The sequence below is a fragment of the Empidonax traillii genome, unplaced genomic scaffold (assembly GCF_003031625.1).
Source record: "Empidonax traillii isolate 1590-97213 ecotype Southwest subspecies unplaced genomic scaffold, ASM303162v1 scaffold2:size4533513, whole genome shotgun sequence".
NCBI classification, from domain to species: Eukaryota; Metazoa; Chordata; class Aves; order Passeriformes; family Tyrannidae; genus Empidonax; species Empidonax traillii.
The window spans coordinates 2,354,443-2,362,241 of record NW_020955195.1 but is presented as its reverse complement, the minus strand read 5'-3'; the positions used below and the strand labels follow the sequence as shown (position 1 = coordinate 2,362,241).

The 7,799-nt window shown below is 44.4% G+C and overlaps 1 protein-coding gene across 1 annotated transcript in view; it reads right to left on the bottom strand.

Annotated features, from left to right (window-relative positions):
* ABCA1 (ATP binding cassette subfamily A member 1) overlaps positions 1–7,358 on the bottom strand; it is a 92,268-nt gene extending 84,910 nt beyond the window's left edge. Inside the window, exon 1 of the mRNA XM_027895267.1 lies at positions 7,347–7,358. The gene's annotated coding sequence lies outside the window, so the exon portion shown is untranslated. The remainder of the gene's footprint in view (positions 1–7,346) is intronic.
* Positions 7,359–7,799: the final 441 nt, after the last annotated feature.

The following is a 7,799-nucleotide window of genomic DNA, read 5'->3' as shown; positions in this document are numbered from 1 at the left end:
ATAATAATTGCGACATCTGAGCACAATTCATGCCATTAAGCTTTGATCTCTGAGCAAGTATAGTATCGTCAGTACACACTCTGCAAAAAGCTGTGTTACACAGTCTCAGTCACTTTTTCCAGCTGTTGGCACATCCTGTTTAAGGACATTACATGTGCAACTAGGAGAAAGGGTAAAGAATTTCACATTGCAAAAGGTACTTCTCTGCTTGGCAGCAAGCTCAAAGGGGAAAAGGAAGGCACAGCTTCCCCAAGAAAGCAGCTTTTCCCAAAAGAAATCCAGAGGCTTGGATGATATTAGGGCAGAAACATTTTTGACCACCACCCCTTCCACAGCACACCCTGGTCACTGAGTCATTTACACTGACCAGCCACAGATCTGGTTTAACACAGTGCAGTGCTGACAGGTGCTCCATGATCCTACTGCAGCATCGCTGGAGCATCACTTCTGTCTTCTACTGGCCAAAGACACCAAGCCTTGCAGCTTTCCCATCACATTCATAAGAATCGTTTTGGAAATGAGTGTCTTCTCCTGCATCTTGCATTTGTAAATCGTCCTTTCATCTCAGGAGAAGACAAGGACACAAACTGTGTCCGGTACAAGATTAAGCTGAAGTTTGAGATGTATGCCTGTCCTGTAACATCAAGAGATATTGCACTGTTATTTTCCTTTCCATCTTTGCTATTTGGGAGCATCATGCCATAAACCAGTGCACATATTCAGTAACGGAGCAGAACACAACATGGCCTATAATGTCGAAAACATCCCAGCGGTGCCTTTGAGATTCACAAGCATAAAGAACAAGCTGTCTGTTAAGCTTGATATCTACACAACTGCACTGCTATCTGTGCCCCAGCTACAAGTAACAGCAAACGAAACAAAAAAAACTCTGCACTATGCAGAAAAACAGCAGACAAGAAAAAGCCTCCAGCACAATGAAAGGAAATGACACTGACAAAAAGAAAGCAATAAACTGGCGAAGTCAGTGTTTAGCAGCCATTGTCAGCCTGAGCAGAGTTTGAGTCTACAAAGCCTACAACAGATAGGGTCACAACAGCACCTCGGCTCCCACATGGCTGCCATCCAACAGCGCTGATATGGAAGCTGGTAATTCATTGAAGTGATAAAGAGATGTCCAAGTACTCTTGAAAGCAGTGACTGTCGGCTATGACAAGGAATTAATTTCTGATCAATCTCGGCAACCCATACAGACTTCAATATCCACTTATCTCCAAAGTTATTCATAGGGGAATATGAAAATAGGCGGTACACGATAAGGCAGCCTGCATACCTGCTGTGTCAGGTGTGGCACAGCGCAGTTAGCTGGGCACGCCGCCAGAAACCGTGTGCCAACCTTCCCCGTTTCGCCTCATCCACAGAGCAAACAGCTGTTCTGTTCCACACACACTTTCTGTTCTTCAGCTCCAGCTGTACAACCCATACCCCGCTGCTGGAGCTCCCGTCCCTGGGGTCAGCAGGGCACTCACTCAACAGGCAGGCAAAGCGGGGCTGATGCACGCCTAATTTAACATCACGCACAGGCACATCCAGGAAAGAAGGACGAGGGAATTTGTTCATGTTCCTAAGGCACCTTTCAAGGTGCAGAAAGGTTTGGGACACGGTTCTACCAGTTTGCCCCAAAAGGTTCAGCGGGCCAAGCACGGAGGTGTTCGGCTAAATTTCAACCAAATGGCCTGGAACAGAAAACACTTTGGGCAAGTGCAAGAACCGGCATGAAATGCTGAAGGGAAAAGCAATAACCTTGCAGGAGAGCTGGGTGAACAAAAAAAAAAAAAGAAGTTTCACAAATTTTCAATGGATACGGGATTCAGAACTTATCTTTTTGTGTCGAGTTTAGAATAACCTTAACAGTGCTGGGAAAGTTCCACTGGAACCAAAGCACGCTCCGACAGACAACCTAGTTTTGCAATTGTGTCTGGGTTTATATATAAACACAACCGGGAGGATGGATACAGCAATGTGGAATATTAAGACTATGTCACAAGAACGGGGAGACTTGGCAATCAGGAGAATGAAAAAAATTACTGGGAAAAATAACGTCTGAAAAAGCCTGGAAACAAGCAGTGTACAGGTGATGGTATCAGTTTGGTACACGAAGGAAGCAAGTCCAGATCTCTCCAAAGACAGTGGAAAAACTCCTTTTGCTTACTTTACAATGAATATTTAAAATACAGTTTGAGAGAGTTTGGAAACAAAGCAGTAAGACTTGCTGCTCTAATTTAATAGGATAAAGAATAAGTAAATATCTAAAATACTTTAAATCAAATAAATAAGGTTAAAAGCACCTTTGGTAGAAAAAAAATACAAATGAATGATCAATTTAGTTTATTAAATAGGAACACTGCATTCAGGGGAAGAGTAGATTTTGAATTTTGACTCCTGTACTGAACCAGAATGAAATGTCCATGCATCTGCACTCAGAAAAAGTCAGTGCTGCTTTGTTCTTTGGATGAGGAGAGTTTGGAGTTTCTTTAATCCATCCAAATTTGGTCCTGATTTTACTGTCAGTCATAGCCAAACTCTTGCAGTGGGAGCATAATTAAAATAAGGGGAGGAGAAAAAAAGGTACCAAGAGGTCCCCAAAATATCATTAATATATTCCTCATGAATACAGTTCTCAGCCAAAAAGAGTATTTATGATAACTTGCTTGTTTCTTTTTAAGGCACAAAAATCCACCTGTAGAAGCAGACATACCTCTGAAAACCTTGGATTTAAACCCAGACTGCTGACATTAGCAACACAGCCCATGGCCTTTAAGAAGACGTGTTACCTGTTGCTGGTGAGAAAAAAAAAGGCTTTCACTTCCATTATAGAGAGTATAAACTTTGGACATGTCATTACTATAATAATGGTGAAAGCAGATAAGAGGAAATGTGCAAGTCATCAAAAGATGGGTACAGGTGCTAGGAACCAGGTTCTCCTGGTCCCCAGCCCCGCTCTTGCCACCCACACCACCAAACCTGCTGCTCTGAGACCTTCCACATGGCTTAATTTTGACTTTGACTAACAACAAACTACCACGTTAATGAATATTTGTTGCACGGTTTGCTTGCTTGCTCCCAGGAACAACCATTCCTCTTGGAAATGGGCTAGGAAAACTGCTAAGTGTTTCAGAAGAGTCAAGCAAGTAGAGTGGTAACGGGTTTTGGCCACCACTGTCTTCCACCCAGCCCTGGTTAAACTTGCTAAAAAGGAAACCAGATCCCCAGAATTATCTCTGAACCGTGCGGTCAAAGGCTCTGACTTTGCTCTTTCACAGAGAATAACCTCGCTATCCAGCCCAAACCAGAACAGTCTTGTAAAGGCTCTTTTGCTCTCTTTTTTTCTGTCTACCTCTGATTGTTCTCTAACAAAGTCAGCACAACTCGAACCAATCTCACTGCATAAGGCAGAGCTCTGCTAAGCAACACTCCTCCAGAAAATAACAGAAGAGGAAAAAGGTCAGCTTGTATGTGAATATTTGTGCCATTCAAACTGGCATGCATTTTTATTATCTATGATTAAGCTTTTTTTACTAATAACCCAATGAATAAAGACCTGAATGCTCCCATTTTTCCTACCATGTCAGCCTGTTGTGTCAGGAAAGCTGCATCAACAGTTTTCCATCCTACTCTGTCTTGCTCTCAGTCTGAGGCGAGCTCACATGCTTTTTTCTCCCAACTACAAATGCTAAAAAAGATAGGACTAGCTTTGCAGCCACCAATTTCAAAAAGAGAAAACAGCATATGCCAGTCACTCCATTCAGTGGTTTTAGTCATGATAGTTCTTCTGAGTTGATCTGTATTACTTTTGTACAATCAACAGAAACAAGACATGTAGCTTCAGAGTGTGAAACTTTTTTTTTTTTGTGGCAATCATCTTTTGAACACCACAAGAGTTTCACCATGGTATTTTTTATCTATACTCATAATATAATAACTGCAGATGGACATGCTCATGAACTACACAAAAAACTTTTGACCATCCAGAATTAAAATCCTCAGCTGGCATAAATATGAGATAATTGCAGAGAGAGTGAATTTCTAACACATCAGGCATGGAGAAAATGGGCAGAGTCCCTAGCACCCTCAGATGAGCAAGAAAAATATATTTTCTGTATGAAATATGTTCTACTAAACATTAAGTTCTGACTCTAGCCCCTCTCAGAGGAATCATCAAGAATAACCAGCCTAATCAAAACATGCTGGTGTTTAGTCAGCCATGGCCTCTGGACTCATTTCAGGATTTGGTGTGTTGCCCAGCCTAGAAGATCTATATAAACACCATGGGTGCTTGTTTCAAGGTTACTTAAACAAAGTGGTAATCTGGTTCCCTTTCTGCTCTACTTCTGTCATCATCTTTGTGCAGGCACCAGTGGTCACAAAGCCACGAGAAGATGTTGAACACAGGATGCTGGGGTGGAAAAAAAAAATTAAAAAAAAAAAAAATCACCAAACAAAAAGAAGAGTTTTCTCTCAATTACCGACCCTGGGCTGGTGAACTCCAGCACCAGCACAAAGGATGAAGTAGAGGGGAAGAGAAAAAAAAAAGAGCAAGCAGACCAGGGAAAAATAAAGCAGGTCCAGTACTAGTTCACTAGCAACCTTCAATTACTCTGGATTAAAGTTCTGAAGAAACCACACCCTAAGAAATACTGTGCCTGCATGGTGCAATGCACATAATAAACACTAGCAGAGCTGATCACATTTAGCCACAGATGGATGAGTTCAGCACCAATCCTTCCCCTGCTCTGTCTTTGTGGGTCTGACTCTGCCAGGTGAACTCATTGGTGAGGCACCAGGCTTGCAGAGATGAAGGCAAGGGAGGACTTGCTTTCTGAAATGTATTACACTTGATTAACAGGTGAGAATGCTCAAAACCAGATTCTGCACAGAAGACCTGCTGTCATTTTCCTAAAGTCACTGAGGCTTAATCCTGAATCCCAGAAGACTGGTTTACCTGCACACAGCCAGGAAGAAGTTTAGCCTAAGGAATGCTAGAGAAAAGGCCACTCCAGGAACAAAAACCAAAGTAAGTTCATTGACCCTTTTTTAAGCTCATGGTGTTCCATCTCCTGTAGTTCAGCATTTGATGAGGAGCTACTCTTCACATACACCATGACGGTATATGCTGAATTTGGTGCCAGATAGATCAAGCCTCTGATCACACACACATGAATGAGACCTGGGTTTGAAAAAAAATCAGCAGTACAAAAAGGGTTTGCCAGCAGTTGCCTGTGACAAACTGATTTATAAATGTGCCTCAATTTCTCTGTCTGAAGAGACCACTGAGAAACTTCCCATGTACCTGCCTGGACTGCTAAGCAGCTCTATTCAGAAAAAATTTTGAAGAAATATCCAGAAGACTATCATGACTTCTGGAAATGCCAGAACCTTATGTACAGCTGCACCCAAGGTGTTTATTTCACCTATCATACAGCTACATGACCTTCTGCAGCAACTTGTCAGGGGACAGTTATTGTGAATAGTTTGGGCTAGCTGCTAGATTATCACCCTCTAACTTCACATTACAGCAAGCTGTCACCTCTTGTAGTCCAGAGGCCAGAAGGTAACCCCTCAGAACACCTAAAGTGAATATTTAAAAAAAAAAAAAAAGTAAAAAAAAAATCAAACTTTATTATTTAATGCTATGTATTCTCAGTTTCACAGTTTAACTTAAATTCTGTCATGCAACACCTGTGTTCCATGCAACCCACACTTTTTTTTGTTAAGAGTTGACTTTAATTTTTACCATAATGAGCCCTACCAAATTATGATTACATGGGAAACAAGGTGCTCCATGTCATGAGTGAAGGCATCAAACTCCTGCCCATACCTGTCCAGACCATACCAGATACAGATTCTATCACACAACTCTTACACAAACTAAAATTCAGATTTGCACAGTGAACTGCAAAGACCCACCAACACTATTTTTTACCTATTACATCAGTAAGGCACTGCAGAGCCCCAGGTACTACCCATTTAGCTTAATTGCCTGCTGGGGCATCAGGCACTGATTTGTGTTACGGGAAAGCCTCAGCATACACTGCCGTTCCCACTTGTTGGGGAGGCAAGCTGTGCCACAAGGGCCAAGAACAAGAAGCATTTGCACTGAATGCTTACTACCATGACCCCCCCTTCAAAACTGAGCAAGGCTGCTCAATTACAATAGCCTTCCGACAGCAGGCTTGACCATCTGTTGTTAATGGAACATCCCCAAGACACTGCTGTTTTCTGCAGTGCAAGCACCAACTCATTTTCAAAAGCACCTCCAAAACAAATTTTAATGTGTTCATCTGCATCAGTAATTTTGAAGAAAGTTCATCTCATTTTTAAGGCTTCAGTTTAGAATATGTATACTTCCCTCTGGCTTCAGTGAGGTCTATTCCAACACACTGAAGATCAGCTTTGATCCTTCAAGTATGTTACTTGTACAGCCTCTAAAATACCCAAGGTCAACAGCTGGGGGGGGTAAGGGGGGCGCTCCTGGTTAAAAACAAGCAAAAATAACGTTTAATATGAGCTTTGAATTTAGAATCAGAGTATCTTTCCAGGCACGTTTTAAGCATCTGGGTTGCCGTGCAGCTCCAGTCTTTTGAAACAACAGCCTGATAATAGGTTGCAGTGTAGCAGTCCAGACTTCCCAATAGTCTGGCACGCAGCAGCATGATTTGTTGCATGCAACTGAGCCTCCTGCCCATCGCGAAAGCGGCCAGATAGATTCTTATTATAATTATTTTTACACGCCCCTTCATTCCACGGCCGTCCCCCATCTCACCCCTCGACTTTATGGGATTCACGCAGGGGTGAAGGGGATGAAAACCCTCCCGTTATCTTCTGGAGCCCACCGGGGCAGGGAGAGGAGGCGGCAGAAAGGTGAGCCACCCTACGCGAGTGCTGCCAAGCCAGAGTCGCCTCGCTCGAGATAAGATAAAATAAAACAACTATTAAAAAAGAAAAAACAAAAAAAAAAAGAGGCACTCAACTCACACACTATTAACCCCTTTCCGATCCGCTGCTACGCCGTAAGCCATCCTCCGAGCTGCGTTCCCGACACGCTGGGCACAGCGAGTGACACCACGTCGCAAGACAGAAAACAAACAAAACCCAAACCCAAACCAATATACCCTCTCCCCTCGCAGCCCCCAACCAAAACAATTAAAAAAAAGAAAAACACAAAAAACAAAAACGACAAAAAAAAACCCCAACACCCCACCATCCTACCCGTTTTTCCCCTCTCGCTTTGTACCGCTTGCCCCAGGCGGAGCGGGGACAAGTGTGAAGCCGCCCTGCCAGCCGCCCGCGACTCTTGCCCCTCGTCCCGCAGCTCCAGCACCTCCTACCTCCCCGGTCGGTCCCGAGGGAGCCGCCACCGCCTCCTCGCACCCCTCTCGCCCCGCTCCCGGCCCCGGCTCCGGCCCTGCTGCCGCTGCCAGCGCCCCCGCCCCGCAGTGCCTCTTATAGGGCGGGAGGTCTCCCACCCTCGCCGGGCCGCCCGCCCCCTCCACGGTCGGGGCCGCCCAGGAGCCTCGCTTTTCCCCACCCTCCGAGGTCTCCTTTCCTTCTTGCCTTTTCTCTCTGCGCTTTCCCTTCTTCTTTGTCCTTCTTTTCCCTTCTCCTGTCACCCTCCCTCCCCAAATAACCCCCCCTTTTTTTGTTGTTTTTTATTTTATCTTCCCTGCTCTGCCGCTGCTGTCGGAGGGGGCGGGAACGCGGCTATTTGCATGTGGGCGTGCACAGTGCAGCCAAAAACAAACTTCGGGGCAGGGTTTGTGCGCTCCGGCCTCGCACGGCGA